Here is a 17,568-nt window from a genome sequence, read left to right on the forward strand (position 1 = left end):
GTCAGCATCTGGAACTATCTAAAAAGTTTTTGCCTTTTCTAGAAATGAGGACAATCAGGGCTTTAGGTATCTTATGCCTTCATTAACCTCCTATGGGGTAACTCTACATGCCTTTCAATTCTTGCTGATGAGGCCACAGCAGTGAAAAAACAAAGCACAAAGTAATTTCCCAGAAGGTCCATCTGCTCAATGTTAAATTCTCGGTAACTTCCCTGATTCTGGTAATGACTTGTCTCACCCCTCCTGCCTGGCACTGTCTGGGACTTTGCCTGTCTTCTCCCAAACTATACGGCCTCTGAGTCCTGAATTCTGCCCATGGAAATACTGCACACATGTTTACCTGCCCTGTGGTAACAAGGAAAGTGAGAAGATCAGCCCCCTTTGGAGAGACGAGTAATGAGCTGAGCACTGCTCTTCCCATGGTTTACCTCTGCCACTATACGTCCTCACCGTTGGTGATGGTTTGAGATTTTTTCCCATTTAGCCATGTAGTAAACAATGTGTGCCAACTCCAAGAGTTTATCAAAACACTTCTATCAGGGAACTGTAAGGATCTGTACACCATTTGTTTTCCCCAAGGGCTTCTGGTCTCTTTAATGAAGTCTGTGTCCTTAGTCATCTACAAAGTCAGGACAAGGCACAGTGCTTAGCATATAAAAAGCACATAGAATTACAGAGTAAAAAAAAAAGCAATTGAATAAAATATTTCCAAGTGAAATATTTCCGAGTATTTGTCAAGAAAAAGCAGGATGGGAACAGCTATCCAGAAGTCACAAGGTGATATTCTATACAGGCATCTTCAAAGATCAGCATAGACTCTTCTGAAGCTTTTAGCACAATGAAATAAAAATTAGAAACATTTTTTTCTTTTGTTCTGTCATTTGGAAATTGTGACAGCAAATAAACTCCTCTGTCTTTTATTTTTGGAAGCCAGTAATAAAGTGTCACAAGTCGTCATTTGAATTATTCGTCTCAAAAGGTTAGTTGAAAAGCTTAGAAGTAAGTTCAACAGTAGAGATGCTGGCATAGGCTTTCAGAGGCTTGTTAGCTCTCTCCAAACTCAAGGAGAAAACAATTGGCAACAAAGTGTTCTATGGACCTATCAAATGCAGCTTCTCTCCAAATACCCACTTTGATGCAAAAGCTGCCTGCTTTTAAAGATGGGTTTTCAGTCATCCAAATGATCTTTCTACTGCTCTCATTTAGCTCAAGGTCAAGGAACTAACGTGTAAGGGTATTTCATTAAATGGAATTCCGATTTTATACCATTTGGTATACTTGACTCACAAGAGTGAGAAATGGATGCACTTATATTGTTTCCGATTCTTGGGTCCTTGTTACCAACTGTTGAACCACCTGAATTACGTCTCTAGATAGAGTTCAAAGTCTTTATTATAGCAGATTATAATCTATGTTGGAATCTCCAGTTACATCACAAAGTGGCATAAAATTATCAATAGAATTTATTTTTATTTATTTTAAAAAGATCATCCTTTATTGAGCAAACAAAGGACCCAAGTGAAGGTAATAATACGTAAGTTATCATTATAGCCAATGTAATCATCATTTATCTCATTTTACATCTAAGATGTATATATAAATATAACTTTATGTTAATTATTAATAGCTTGACCTATGTCTCTTTCTTATTGTACTAAAATGGCAAAAGCTTAATCTCATGTACTTTGGGATTCCTTCCCTTTGCCTTAGAGATGCATCTAAGTTCTGAATGACTTGGGCAGTGCCATGGCATTTGAGGTGAGAAATGGGACTCTAATCTGATCTTCAATATCACATGTCCATGCAGGTTTCTTCGGAGGTAGCTACTTCCTCTTCTGGTTCTCTGTCATTAATCTACACAGGTCACCAGCAGAAAAAAATATCACTAGCTTTTCTCTACCTGCCTCCTTCAGGTCTGATGGTTCTTTCTCCCAATTTCCTTTCATTTCATGGGCACAAAATATATTCTCATCTTTCCACGTCATGCTGGGACATGAAAATTTCTGCCACACTAGCCAAGACCCATTCTCTCCAAACTTACCACGTTTATGTCTTCTCTGAACCCCAGCCTCCTCCAGAAAGCAGAACGCAAGGTCCATCTCCCTGAAACAATCCATCCCCCTTTCTCCAGTTGGGGTAGAAAGAGAAATCTCTTTCTCACCAACCCTAAAACATTTTGCCTGTGCCTCAAGTCTTCTCCAGTCACTTAAGAATTTAAGCTTTGGAAGATAATGTCAGTAATAATCCTTTGTTTCTGTCTTCTATCCTGTCCCATCCTGCCTGTGAAAGGAGCAAAGAACTTCCCAATTCCTTGAATGGGAAAGGGATAAGAGGCATAGGAAAAAAGGAAGCATCAGGAGGGAAAACATAGGTTAGCATCTCAAAATGTTATCTCACCACATTCACCCCATTTATGAGCATCCTTCCTTTGTACTTTTTTAAATTTTTTAATGATTTTTATTTATTTTTGAGAGACAGAGAGAGCGCGAGCAGGGGAGAGTCAGAGAGAGAGAGGGAGATACAGGATCTGAAGCAGGCTCCAGGCTCTGAGCTAGCTGTCAGCACAGAGCCCGACGCGGGGCTAGAACCCACAATCGTGAGATCATGACCTGAGCCAAAGCCGGATGCTTAACCGACTGAGCCACCCAGGCGCCCCCCCTTTGTATTTTTTTAATAGCCTCCTGAGGTTAGTACATTTTTGTTATTGTTTTTTCTGTTTACTTGTCATTCAATCCAAGTGCAATGTTTGTCATAAAATAGTCTTTTGGATTATCACGGCTCCTCCTTACAATCCATTCAGATGCTGCCACTTCCCTTCATATATCTAAATATAGTGTTTGAAAGTTTGTGCCCAGCTTCACTTATGATTCCTATAGATATTCGTCTAGTGATGGTCCACCGGCCTGGTCTTCCCTTCAATCTGGTTGCTTGTCTCATGCTCTGTATTCCTTACTCAGGGGTCCACCTGTCTCCACCTGTTTTCAGTTCCTTGGCTGACAAAACATCCATACAAGTGATTTCTCTCATAGTACAGCATATAATGTGCTGTTTTTCCAAGCTTCTCTCTCTCCTGCAATGCTGTGCCTTTGGAACTGTATTCACTACATGGATTAGAGAAAAAGATTTGCCATTTGAGGGTTGACAGACTGGAATACTGTTGCAAAGTAGGGAAGAGATGATTCCAGCTCCGTCTAGCTTAGAGCTTATTTCATGAATAACTACATAAAGGCTCCAAATTTTTTTTGTTTTTCTGACTTTTCATTATCTTAGAGTAGGTAGATAGAGAGGATATTACAGTTTTTCAGTACCTTCTAGAGGGACTATTTCAGGTGGAGCACATGGCACACTGTCTTCGTCTTCAATGATGTAATGAAAAGTCAATCTGGCTTTTGAACTAGTCTGTCATTGTCATCATTAATTTTGTTATTTTTTCATATTCTTTAGGATTTTCAATGACGTTTTGGTGGCATATCTATTAGACATATCTAATCTGCCACTCTATAAACCCAGATGTCCTGGGGCTCCTGGGTGGCTCAGTCAGTTAAGCGCTCAACTTTGGCTCAGGTCATGATCTCATGGTTCATGGGTTCGAGCCCCAAGTCAGGCTCTGTGCTGACAGCTCAGAGCCTGGAGCCTGCTTCGAATTCTGTGTCTCCCCCTCTCTCTCTGTCCCTCCCCTGCTCAGTCTCTGTCTCTCAAAAATAAATAAAAACGTTAAAAAATATTTTAAAAAAAGGAAACCCAGATGTCCTACAGTTGGAAATTTTAGCCACATCTAACTCCAAACACCCACAGTTTCTGCTACTCTGTGTTGCCATGTAAGGCAGACCTTAAATATAGTGCATTCAATTCTGCTTCTTAAATACTTGGGTCTATTTCAAAACAGACTCTAATCCTTTATTATAACTTTGAACTGTGTTTCTTGAATCCTGTTAGAGATTGAGTAGCAAGAAATGTGCTTTGTACACGGTGCAGCCTGCACCTCAAAAACTTGGGTGGTTGGAAGTAGCTCCAGAGAGAAGTCAGCAAAAATCACATGACACGCTGAACAAAGAACTTTAATGAAATCTCTTACCTGAGAGTCCATAACTGGGATCTAATATGGTAAAAGAGGAAAGAATCCAGGCTTGGAGTCTTAATAGACCCAGATCTGAATCCCTGCCCTGCCATCTTGAGCAACAATTCCGAGCTTGGCTTTCTGATTTGTAAAGTGGAGATGACGATATTCACTTTCCAGGTGATATGGAGACTGAGTTTATGTCTAAAACCTTAGACATAGGCAGAGGCACATAAAATATAGCAGTTGTCTTACCATGCAAGATAACACTCATTCCAAGTACCAGAATACCTAATTCAGACTGGCTTAATTAATAATAAAGAAGATACATTATGCAGATGGCAAGTTCAAAGATAGAGCGAATTTCACGTGCAATTTCATAGGGCAGTCCTTTTCTTTCATACAGTGTGATATTGTTTCCGGAGTACCATGTAGCAACGCAACAATTCTATACGTTCCCCACTGCTCAGCATGACAAGTATGCTCTTCATCTCCTTCCCCTGTTGTAACCATCCCTCCACTCACTTCCTCTCTGGCAACCACCAGTTTGTTCTCTATATTTAGAAATCTTGTTTTTTTGTGTATCTCTTTTTTTGTTATTCTTTGTTTTGTTTCTTTAAAATGTCTTTTTGTTTGTTTGTTTGTTTATTTGTTTTAGATAGAGCATGAGTGGTGGAGACAGGGAAAGGAATAGAGGGGGAGAAGTGGGAGAGAGAGAGAGAAAAAACAGAAGAGAGAGCGTCAGTCTTAAGCAGGCTCTACTCTCAGCACAGAGGACCTTGGGGCTCAGTCCCACAACCCTGGGATCAGGATCTGAGCCAAAATCAAGAGGGAGACACTCAACTGACTGAGCCACCCAGGTGGCCCTCCCTCACTTGTTTTGTTTCTTAAACTGCTGTATAATACAGCAGTCCTTGATGTTGATCAGGAGGCCAATTGTTCACTAAACTTGCTTTGGGTTCCTTCTAGTCAGTTTTGTGTTGAAGGTAGCTTCCCTTGCACTGACAAAAATAGTTCATCACCTTTTCAAAGGGAGAAACTGAGCATTTGTTCCAGAATTACTAGCAGGAGTCTTGAGATTCACTCTGATATGTCACTCCAGAACCAAGTGCCCACGAAGATAAAGTCCAGTGATTGGCTCAGCCGTAGGGCTCTGCCCCAGAGTAGGATACGAGGCCATTATTTGCAAACCTACCATTTCTCTACTCTCTCATTTCCCTTCCACTACTTCCCCACAACCACAACATTCTTCTAAGGGAACCTTTACTTGCTTTGGTTTGGGAGATGGAGAAAGGGACCCCTCTCTCTTCAAACTCTCAAATATTTTATCTGTGCCTAGAGTTCTTTACAGATTTCCCAAAATTTAGGTTTTGGAAACCAAAGCCAGAAAATTCTCTTTGTTTCTATGTTTTACCCCAGCATATCCCTCCTTGGTGACAATGATCACTTGGTATTTAATTTTTCCTTTCCTAAAGTCAAGGAGTTAGAAAGTCTTGCAATTATTTAAATCAAACACATTTGTCTGTGGAAACAAGATACACTATACACATAATACTTATTTCCGTAATGATTAGCATTTTCATCTTGATGTGATTTTTCTTATAGCAGTCTCAGTATTAGCAATAAACTCTTAAGTACCACTTTGCTGATATTGTTGAACAAATAAAAAAGGACATTTCTAATCCCCAGCCAACAGGTACAAGGACTTGAGCATGCACAAAATCTTGATATACTCCTCAAGGAGTCCTTGGTTCGGATTCCTATTAGCTAGTATGGTTGAATCTAGATATTATAGTTTTCATCAGCTGTTTGGGATTTGATAGCTGAACCCAACAACCTTTGTTTGGGATTCTTCCTTTGTTCTTGTAGTTAAAAGAGAAAACCAGTAACAACAGCAAATGACTGAGAGTTTAAGAAGTGCATCTTTTTCAATTCCTGATCAGTGGAACCAGAACTATATTTAGTTGTGTATCTTGAGATATTTTGGCTATCATTTGTCCAAACACAACACTGCTTCAGCAAATCTATGTGTAATCATCAAACACATCTACACACAGAGAGACGAATAAGCAAAGCTTCCTGGCATCTAAAACGGCTCATTTTTCTTTTCCAAATTTGAAAGACTGGCAACATCATCATTTATGTACAGCACTTAGCATATACTCAAGATGGTACCATCCTTATTAGTATTAGTATGTGAAGAAAGCTGTATATTCTTCCTAAACTCCTGGCCTGGGCCTTCAAATCTATTTCTCAATACAGCCCCAGTGGGTGGTGGTTAAGAGTTCGTCGTGGAGGCCCTAATTGCAATGGGATACATGGGGCTTTTCAGTGCTGCAAAAAGGAGATCTGTGTTTTCCATACTATTTTAAACACGGTTCTATGCTGCTCAAGCTGTGTTATATATGTGCTAATGTTGGTTTTGGCTGAAATTTAAATGTAGAACCCCTTATTCAAAATCACCTTACTCAAGAAGTTTAATAAATGATAAAACAAAGGAAAATATATAAAACTTTAAAAATAAGTAATCTGGTAGCTCATAAATATAGTCCTCAAGCACCGTTGAAGATGATGAACCATACCTAAAAGTTGCCAAATCTTAGATGGGAAGTCTGGGGTCCAGGCATATAACTGAGTATGTGGACAACCCACGAAGGTAACAATTCCTGACAGTGGATTCATCTTCTGTACATAAAACCCTTTTAACCAAGCTTTTCCCTTTAATAGTTTGCCTATAGCAGTGGTTGGCACAAAATAGATACTTAATATATATGCTTTGAGTGAATGAGTGAATGAATGAACTACCTTCAGATTTTGCTCTGTTCTCACATTCCAATCACCTTCAGCCCAAGCAATAGCCTTCAACATTACAGATTTTCAGATATGCAAAGATCCTAAAATGAAAACAGATATCCACTAAGTCACATGTTAAAAGAATCCATCTTTTCAACCATAACACATTAACCCAGAAGAGATTAAGCACAAACATGCTGCCAAAACCAGTCCCAATCTATTTATCAATTTAGAATAGTTGAAGGTAAGTGTAAAACTGGGAGTCATGGGGGAAAGAGACAACATGAATATCTCATGTGGTTTCATTAGCTTTTCCAACTTGGGCCAATTAAATGCAAATTACAAATAGGAGAAAACAGGTCCTGAACAGACCAAATAGGGAGATATTCTATGTCATTCTGTTAATCCAATCTCATCCATCAATCTACTGCTGTAAAGCCCTGAAGTAGAAAGACAAGCCCAATCCTCCTCAGCCTACCAGGCCGCATTCATCTGCTCCAAGTCTAAGGGTCTGGCCTCTCCCCTAAGACCTGCACCCCCAGCCTACAGCCACCAAAGGAATGATAAAACTGTAGACCAACAGTTGAGAGTATGAGTAAAATATTAAGTGGGCCATCAAAATAAGCCATTTTCCCAAGGAGTGCACTAAACCAACTGTGTATTTCACAAATTAGCCTTTCTAATAGGGCTCAGTAGTTATAAATTTACCAAAACAACAAATGGATTTAATAAAAGGAAGAAAGGAAGAACAAGAAACAGGAAGGAAGAAAGGATGGGAGGGAAAGAGGGGATGTGGGAGAGAGGAAAGAATTTAACTTTCATTTTCTTTTCCATTTTAAAAACATCATAGATGCTACCATTCACTCCTTTCTAAGAGGCTGAGTAATATAAATAACCCCTGACTTCTAAGTTATAATTTGGAAATAAAAAACTTTCATTCCTTAAAAGCTAAGTAAACAGATCTCTCAAAGTGGACCAAATCCATGAGCTGTATTACTCACAAAACTCAAATAGGCTGTTTATTTTTTTATAAATAGTTTTCAATTTCATCTTTCAACTCCTCTCATTTACGTCCCGTAAAATCCCTCTTCCTTGATAATAATCATTACTTGGTAAGGTTGTAGCCTTGTGAAAACACTATCAGCCAATTTATCTGCTGGTGGGAAATCCAGGCATGACTGCTCTATGAGATTTCAAGGAAATAAGTAGACTAACTTACAAAGCCTTTCCTTATGTTTCCTTTCAGAATAGTAGTAACTGTAGAATAAATGCATTTATATTAGTGAAGAAGAAGAAAAAGAAGGAGGAGGAGGAGAAGGAAGAGGAGGAGGAGGAGGAGAAAAGGAAGGAAGGAAGGAAGGAAGGAAGGAAGGAAGGAAGGAAGGAAGGAAGGAAAGAAGGAAGGAATTTTCCACTTCTTCTTTATTTATTCAAATATAGCTTGAACTCAAAAGACTTCATTTGAAAAATCATTGATTCCCTGGATTGAAGAGATTATTGCCTGTGGCACTTTTAATTACCCTTTGAAGAAAAAAAAAATCCTTTGATTCAGGATTTAGGCAGTAAAGGAACAAATTACCTGATTTTTTATATATTTTCTTTTTTAAGAGAAGTTTTAGGTTCACAGCAAAATTAAGAGAAAAGTACAGAGAAAAGGACAGCACCCCCTGTCCTCTCAGACACATAGCCTCTCCCATTATCAACATCCCCACCAAAATAGTACATCTGTTACAATTGATGAACCAACACTGACACATCAAAATCATCCAAAGTCCATAATTTACCTTAGGGTTACTCTTGATGTTGTACGTTCTATAGGCATAGTTAACTTTATAATGACATGTATCCATCATTATGTTATCATACAGAGTATTTTTCCTGCCCTAAAACTCTTCCCTATTCGTCCCTCCCCAACCCCCAATCCCTAATCTTTTTAGTGTCTCCAGTTTTGTGTTTTTCAGAATGTCATATAGTTAGAGTCATATAGTAAGTAATTTTTCAAGACTGGCTTCTTTTACTTAGTAATATGCATTTAAATTTCCTCCATGTCTTTTCATGGTTTGATAGCCCAATTCATTTTAGCGCTGAATAATTTTTCTTTGTCTATATGTAACACAGTTTATTAATCCATTCACCTACTGAAGGGCATCTTGGCTGCTGCCAAGTATTGGCAATTATAAATGTCTTTCCAAGCATGCTTATATTCATCCTTTTCTTGCCTTCCTTTATTCTTTATTTAAATTTTACCATTATTTATTTATATTATTGTTTTAAGCTTCTTCAGATTCTTAGTAAATCAACACCAAACCAACCTACAAGATATTTAGGTTTCTTATAGCTCAAAAGACAATTTTAAGACTAATTTTCTGAATGTATAATCCCCATCAGCCCTATTAGGAGTTATACATGCTTAAGGTAGGCATGAGACATTATATATCTTTAGCTCATTTCACCTTCCTTTGAGGGATAGCACTGTGGGTGTGGCTGTCATCCAAGATTCACTACCACTTTTTAAGACTGTTTTGGGGACACCTGGGTGACTCAGTCACTCTTGGTTTTGGGTCAGGTCATGATCTCACGGTTTGTTGGTTTGAGCTCCATGTCAGACTCCGTGCTGACAGTGTGGAGCTTGCTTACAGTTCTCTCAATCTCTCTCTCTCTCTCTCTCTCTCTCTCTCTCTCTCTCTCTCCCTGCCCTTCCTTTGCTCACTCTCTCTCTCTAAAAAAAATAAATAAATAAAAACTGTGTTTGTAAAAACATTGCAGTTTTCAGAGCCTTCTCTCAGCATTTTGAATTTTCCCATGTTTATCCAAAATTACCTGGTTTGAGGTTATAATTTAGATATTGCAAGTTTATATCCTGTCTTCTCTGTGTCAGCCCCATTTGAGCACATCTACAAGCTGGTTTATTATCTTAGGCAAACTACTCTCCACATATGACCTTGTCCCATTATGTTCCATCCCTGCAACCCTGATAGGCTTCACCAAAATTGCACTTTAGTTGTGGCCTCATATTTGGGTTGATGAAACAACTCAAAAAAGCTCAGTTGGCATCTTAGAGTTGATCTGTGTTTCCTAATAACATAGGGGATGGGAAATTGCCCCTACTTGACAGATTTGTGTTTGGCATTGAATTTGATGACAAGTTTACCATACTCTCAGAGGACATTCTTCAATTTTTAATCATTTTCCAAATCTTTTGGTCTTCAATTCATTGCTGACAAAAGTATTACTTACAGAGTAGATTAACTAATAGCTTTCGGTAGTCTCAACCAGTCTAAAGAAGACTGCTACACAACCTCTTTCTGTTTTTCCAGTTTATTTATGGTCATAACACTGTACCAATTTTCTAAAAATTAGCCCTTTGTGCTTTTGAGGTTTGTTCTCACTCCCCTTCACCAATTTTGCCCATCCTCCCAACCTCTTCCCATCTGGCAACCATGAGTTTATTCTCTGTATTTATGGATCTGTTTCTGCTTTGCTTGTTCATTTGTTTTATTGTTTAGGATCCACAAAATGAAATCATACAGCATTTGTCTTCCTCTGTCTGAGTTATTTCACCTAGGACACTACCTTCTAGGTCTATCCATATTGTTACAACCTTTCTGTTTTATATTAGCAGTACTGGCATGGTATACATTAATAACAATTAATGGAGTAATGTTATTAAAAGTTGCACTTACATTTTTAATTACATTTATTGTTGCCAAAAAAATAATTCCTGAACTTAACAATCATGCTCTTGAGAGAGCAACACCCAGCTGTTTGTATGTTACCTGACACTGCTGTTTCAGAAATAAAATAAACTCATAAAGTGAAGCACCTAGAATAATATATGATCTAGAATAAATTTTCAGGAATGTTAGCTTTTATATGCATTTCAAAATACTTTGTTGCTTCCTCGATTTTTAGCTTGGTTCACTCTTTTCAGAGTACTGATTGGTTGAAGTAATCATACCAAAATCATGCTCCTTGACCCTTAAGAAAAATAGAGATAATATCAACCAGTAGTACCTGATGGCAGTACAATAAAGTTATCCTCGATTATACCTTGGGGAAATACATTGACAACCATGCCTAGGTGAGCCTTGGAGAAACACACCTAAGCCTTTTTTTATGGACAGGTATCTGATTTTGTGGGACAGATATCTTATTTTGTGGGGTTTTGTTTAGTTGAATCTGGAAAGACTGGGATGTGTCTAAAATACCTAACAGAGATAGTTAATAAAGGCTCATTCCTGTTTCCTTGAAATAGGAGATCCATTTTTAAAAAGTTTTTCATTGCATACCTGCTCTGTGCTAACTTGCAGTGGAACCCATGAGAATAATATGACATTGTTTCTGACTTTTTAGATTTTTGGTGTTTTTGGAGATGCAATTTTTTCAAAAGACAAATGGCAGAAACATGGAGTAGGATAAGTGCTGTGAGTATTTGTAAGAAAGGAGCTCAATGTTTGCTGAAATGGTTGAGGGAGCTTTACAAATGGGGGTGGGCATCAGATCATAGAGCCCAACAAGAGTATTGCTTATCTTCCAAGTCTGAAGAGGTTCGGATGGTAGGAATCATTTCTGGAAGCATGTATTTGTGATAGGTAGGCACTCTTCAAATTGTGCAGACTGTTATGCAAGTTATGTATATGAGTTTCCTTGGGATTCAATTCAATCAATAATTCAAATTCAACAAATCACTAGGCATCAAATATGTGTCTAGCAAGGACTCGTCATAGGGAGCTTGTGGTTTGCTCAGACCTGTACAGTTGAAAACTTCATGTGGGGTGAGGAATCCATTTAATGCATGGCAACTTCATACCCCCAAATGAATATGCCGGAATGCCCTAGCACATGAAGATGTAAAATTACATGATTATCTTGACAATTACACAAATATCTAACTGTTCATTTTAAATCATCATGGGTGAGTTTTATGTTTAATGTTTTTCCCCTTTCAATGTCCTTTATTATTATAATGAATATTTTCTACGAAGATTCCTACTGAATAGATCAAAATCTTCAAACTAAAAAGCTTCTGCACTGCCAAGGGAACAATCAACAAAACTAAAAGGCAACTGACAGAATGGGAAAAGATATTTTCAAACGACATATCAGATAAAGGATTAGTATCCAAAATCTAAAGAACTTACCAAATCAACACTTGAAAAACAAATAATCCAGTGAAGAAATGGGCAGAAGACATTAACAGACACTTTTCCAAAATCTTATCATTTTTAAAACAGTCACAAAATAGGCTTATGGGGGCTTTTATACCTCATGTTCAAAGCAGCAACTTTGAAATGGAAATTCTAAAATCACATAATCATATAATTCCCTCCTAAGAGTATAAACTTCCATTTCTGGCAAGATATCTAAAATAAGCAGGGAATTTCTTTAGTGTCAGGGGCCAGTAAACCACTTATCTCTAAGAAAGTGTTTTAAGTCTTCATAAGTTAAAAGAAAGGAAGGAAGGACACAAGGAAGGAAAGTAATGGCGGTAGACAGATTCGGTTAAAAAGAGAAAACTAGCCTATCGTTCCCCCACATTTCATTCGGAAATACTGACCCAAGCCAGAAGAAAGGGCAGGTGGCATGCCTCCAGAGTGAGCACCACGGACTGGAAACACCAGCAGCAGAGGGAACCTTGTTAGAAATGCAGAACTTCAGGCCCTGCCTCTGACAACTGAAGTAGAATTTGCTGAATCTGCTTTCAACAAGACTCCCAGGTGATAGATATGCATATAATTCATTGAAAAGTACTTCTTTATGGAACATTAAAATATTTCTGAATTAACTTGAAAATATGGTGCCAGTTAACTCAGCCCTGCGTCCTGAATTCCTTTGACAGCTAACCATATGTAAATTGGTCCTGCAAAATAGACAGGAATAGTGCTTTTATGTTGAAACAACAAAGGATTCTTAACAGGGGCTGACATTCCCCCTTTTTCAAATAAATACTGAATATGCACTTTTAAAATATCAGTTTAAAGAAATGACAAATTTCTTTCTTACCTAGGTAACCTACATGACCATATCGTTGGCTTTCCCTTCTTGACTGTTTTTTAATTATTTATTTATTCATTCATTTATTTAGAGGGAGTGCATGCATGCTAGTAGGGGAGGGGTGAAGAGGGAGGGAGAGAGAATCCCAAGCAGGCACTGTGCTGTCAGATCTCACAAGATCATGACCTGGGCTGAAATCAAGAGTCTGACACTTACTGATTGAACCATCCAGATGTCCCTCAACTGTTTCTTTTTTGAAATTAAAGCCTGAGATTTATGCAACCTAATAAATACAATAAACAATCAAGAGAGACTCTTGAATACTGAAAACAAACTGAGGGCTGAAGGGGGAGGGGGCAAGGGGAAGGGAGGTGATGGGCATGGAGGAGGGCAATTGTAGTGATGAGCACTGGGTGTTTTATGGAAACCAACTTACTTGACAATAAACTGTTAAAAAAAAAATAGCTCTTTGTTATAGTCACACCATCCAACCACATTTTCAATTCAATAACTCACCCACCATGAAAGTCATTACCTCTCACTTGGGGAAGAGAATAATGCTGTTTCACTCAAAGGTGGACATTGGTCTAATTTACTCCCTCTGATATCACCTATAAAATAATTCCTGATTTCTGTTTTTTGGCTTAGTGTGACCTTTCCCCGTAATGAATAAAAAAGTGCTCATCAACTAAAATAAATAAGTAAATAAATAAAAATTAAATTAAATTAAATTAAAGCCTCAGATTAATGCAACCTAATAAGTACAATAAACAATCAGGTACATCATGAAAGGAGAACCAGAAAGAGTGAGGAAGAAAGAAACACCAAGGAGGCTCAGAGAGATGGAGGGGGCAGCAGAGTCAAGGCCAGCAGTTTCCTGGAGCTCCTGCTTCCTGTCTGCTCAGGGTGCTCCTCTCAACCTGCCCACATGCTTCAGGACGATGGAGCAGTGCTGGGCACAGGACTCTAAGCCACGAACACTCATATACAAAACACTTTCTACGGCAAATGAAATTAGTCCTTAAGTATGATAACTGGAGGCATCCAGCCTCTAATTGATGTTAAAGCTTTTAAAAACCTAGAAGTGCCTCTTAAGTTTGGAAAGATTAATGATAAGAAAGAAGTCAGAAGAAAGATCTACGCTTACAGCTGTTTTCTTTTTGCAGTTATTAGCCATAACTAACAATTCCCTATGAGAAAGGTGCAAACCACTACTTGAATATGGGCTTTGCCTCTTACAAAAGCAAATTTATAAAAATCCAAATCCAATATCACTTGTTGACTCAATCACTATGATGAAGGCTGGAGAGTTTAACATAAATAAACAATAATCATATAAATCATCAAGAAAGAAAGTATAAAAAGAGCCCTAATGCGACACCTGGGTGGCTCAGGTGGTTGAGCATACAGCTTTGGCTCAGGTCTTGATCTTACGGTTCTTGGGTTCAAGCCCTGCATCGGGCTCTGTGCAGACTGCTAGCTCGGAGCCTGGAGCCTGCCTTCAGATTCTGTGTCTCCCTCTCTCTCTCTGACCCTCCCCTACTTGCGCTGTCTCTCTCTGTCTCTCAAAAATAAATAAAAAGCAATTAAAAAAATTTTTTAAAGCCCTAATAATAGTGATGTCCTGATAAATATTTAATAACTGGAAGGAAAAGCCCTAAATGTACCATTTGCCAATTTCTACGACATAAATGTTCCCAATACAGTCGGTTTCAAGCTACCATTGTGATGTCACTGAACATAGAATTCAGGAAAGACTCGCAAAGTTGGTTCTCAGAAACCTGTAAAAGATGGTCTGGCAGACTCCTAAAAATAACTAAATGTACGGTTTCTCTACTCAGCAAAGTTAAGAAATATTTGATCTCTGTCTATACCGGGAAAAGTCTGGTGGCTCTACTGTTAATCAAAGGTGGCCACGGCTAAAGTTTAAACTTTAGAAGACCAAGTACATCAATTTTGAAGTCTAGCTTCCCATTTTATTTTCAGCATATCTGAAAAGGTTTTCAAAAGCTTGCACATTTATGATATTTTCCTGCACATCAATCACTCCCAAGCTGATGTTTTTAATACCTGTTAAAGACGGGGAACTATTTTGCATGGCTTATGTTTTGCTTTCTTGAATCTCTTCCCCTGAGTTTCTGTCACTATATTGGATGTAATCATGAATTCTGAGGATAGACATGAAGCAATGGCCATGAATATGTACACTTTGGGGTAGTTCATCATAACTTTTGACAGTAATATTCTTCAGGATCAGCAGATAGATTGAAGTTGAGGTAGTTGCCTCAAAAATAATTTTAAGGTAGACATTTATGGTATATATAAAGCAGGTGTATAAAGCTATTTGTCACGAATGATATTTTAATTCTGTAATAGAAATTAATGTCACTTATGAGTAAAGTTTAAAACACAAGAAATCACAAAGCCTTATTGCTATACATTGCATTCAAGTAATTAGACAAAATCTATTATGTACTGACTGTAGTATTCACAAAGAGGAGATTTCTCATATGAAAGAGTATCTCAGTAACATTTACTTACCCAGTATCTCCCAATCTTTCACAGAAATACTAATGATAACCGATAAAGAAGACAATTCACAAGGCCACTAAAAATTAAGTCTGTCATGCAATCTAAGGCCAAAGTCTAAGATAAACTAGTAAAATTGTCAGAAATACGCACATGGATTTAGAATGTTGACCCAAGCATCAGCTCATGGCATTAACCAGCTTTTATTTATTTAAAAAAAATCACATGAAGTAGGAAAAATATACTATAACGCTTGCCACATAATGTGCTTCTTAGACAGACATGTATGACCTACTCTGATAAATCATCCCTCTATATAGTACCGTGGAAGGTGGCAATCTCTGAACTTCTGAAACTACTTCCCACCTCCACTGGCTTTGTGTTACATCTGGACAGAGTCTACAAGTCCCAGTGAATAACTAGGCAAATATTAGAGGAGGGAATTAGAGTGGGCACAATTAGAAATGGCACAGGGCAGGGGCACCTGAGTGGCTCAGTCTGTTGAGCGTCCGACTTTGGCTCAGGTCATGATCTCTCAGTTCATGGGTTTGAGCCCTGCATCGGGTTCTGTGTTGACAGCTCAGAGCCTGGAGCCTGTTTCAAATTCTGTGTCTCCCTCTCTCTCTGCCCCTCCCTTGTTTGCACTCTGTCTCCCTATGTCTCAAAAATAAATAAACATTTAAAAATTAAAAAAAAAAAAAAGAAATGGCACAGGGCATCCTAAGAAGTTTAATGATGTTTATAATGTCCCTGAATATTAGGCAATGAAAGAGAAGCTCTCACTGGGTTCATGACTGCTAGAAAATGGAAATTTATCTAGGATCTGTGTATACAAATCTTCCTTCTTCCAACAAGGGAACCGAGGAAGAGATTTGATGTCTGCACAAATAGAGAGAAGCACATAGACCAAAGTAATCGCCCTATCTGTTGATAAACACAAGTCTACATAGACATTATCTTTAGCAAGGACTAGTGAGAGGAAATGTCAATATGAAACAAAATAAATATAAAACTACAGAGCAAGAGGGAAAAGTACCATCCAAAAGGCCCAGAGAGGAGCACAGCTCTATAATATCATTAAGTGCAGGATCTACAAGAACATTTCAGGGGCACCCGGGTGGCTCAGTCGGTTAAGCATCTGACTTCATCTCAGGTCATGATCTCAGAGTTCATGAGTGCAAGCCCCACATTGGGCTCTCGGCTGTCAGCACTGGGCTCACTTCAGATCCTCTGTCCCTCCTGCCTCTACCACTGTCCTGTTCACATTGTCTCTCTCTCTCTCTCTCTCTCAAAAATAAATAAACATTTTTTGCCTCAATTTTATTTTTTAAGATTTTATTTTTTTCTGTTTTAATAGTTTATTATCAAATTGGTTTCCATATAACATGGTTTATACTTTCCTGAAGCTTTCTAAAATTAAAAAAAAAATTTTTAACGTTTATTTATTTTTGGGAGACAGAGAGACACAGTAAGCAGGGGAGGGGCAGAGAGAGAGACACACACACAGAATCAGAAGCAGGCTCTGGGCTCTGAGCTGTCAGCACAGAGCCTGACGCGGGGCTGGAACCCACGAAGTGCAGGATTATGACCTAGGCTGAAGTTGGACGCTTAGTCAACTTCTTTAAAAGAGAAAATTTCAGGGCACCTGGGTGGCTCAGTTGACTAAGTGTCCAACTTCAGCCCAGGTCATGATCCTGCACTTCGTGGGTTCCAGCCTCTCGGCAGGCTCTGTGTTGACAGCTCAGAGCCCAGAGCCTGCTTCAGATTTTCTCTCTCTCTCTCTCTCTGCCCCTCCCCTGCTTACTCTATCTTCTGTCTCCCAAAAATAAACATTAAAATTTTTTTTTAATTTTTAGGAAGTTTCAGGAAAGTATAAAAGATGTCATACATAAAACAAAGCAAGTCATCTTAAAAGCTGAGATGACAATAGCACTGCTAGGGATTTACCCAAGGGATACAGAAGTGCTGATGCACAGGAGCACATGTACCCCAATGTTCATAGCAGCACTGTTAACAATAGTCAAATCATGGAAAGAGCCTAAATGTCTATCACCTGATGAGTGGATCAAGAAGATGTGGTATATATTCACAACGGAGTACTCATGGCAATGAGAGGGAATGAAATCTGGCCATTTGTAGCAAAGTGGATGGACCTCGAGGGTGTCAGGCTAAGCGAAATAAGTCAGGCAGAGAAG

This window comes from Suricata suricatta, chromosome 13, assembly GCF_006229205.1.
Source record: "Suricata suricatta isolate VVHF042 chromosome 13, meerkat_22Aug2017_6uvM2_HiC, whole genome shotgun sequence".
NCBI classification, from domain to species: Eukaryota; Metazoa; Chordata; class Mammalia; order Carnivora; family Herpestidae; genus Suricata; species Suricata suricatta.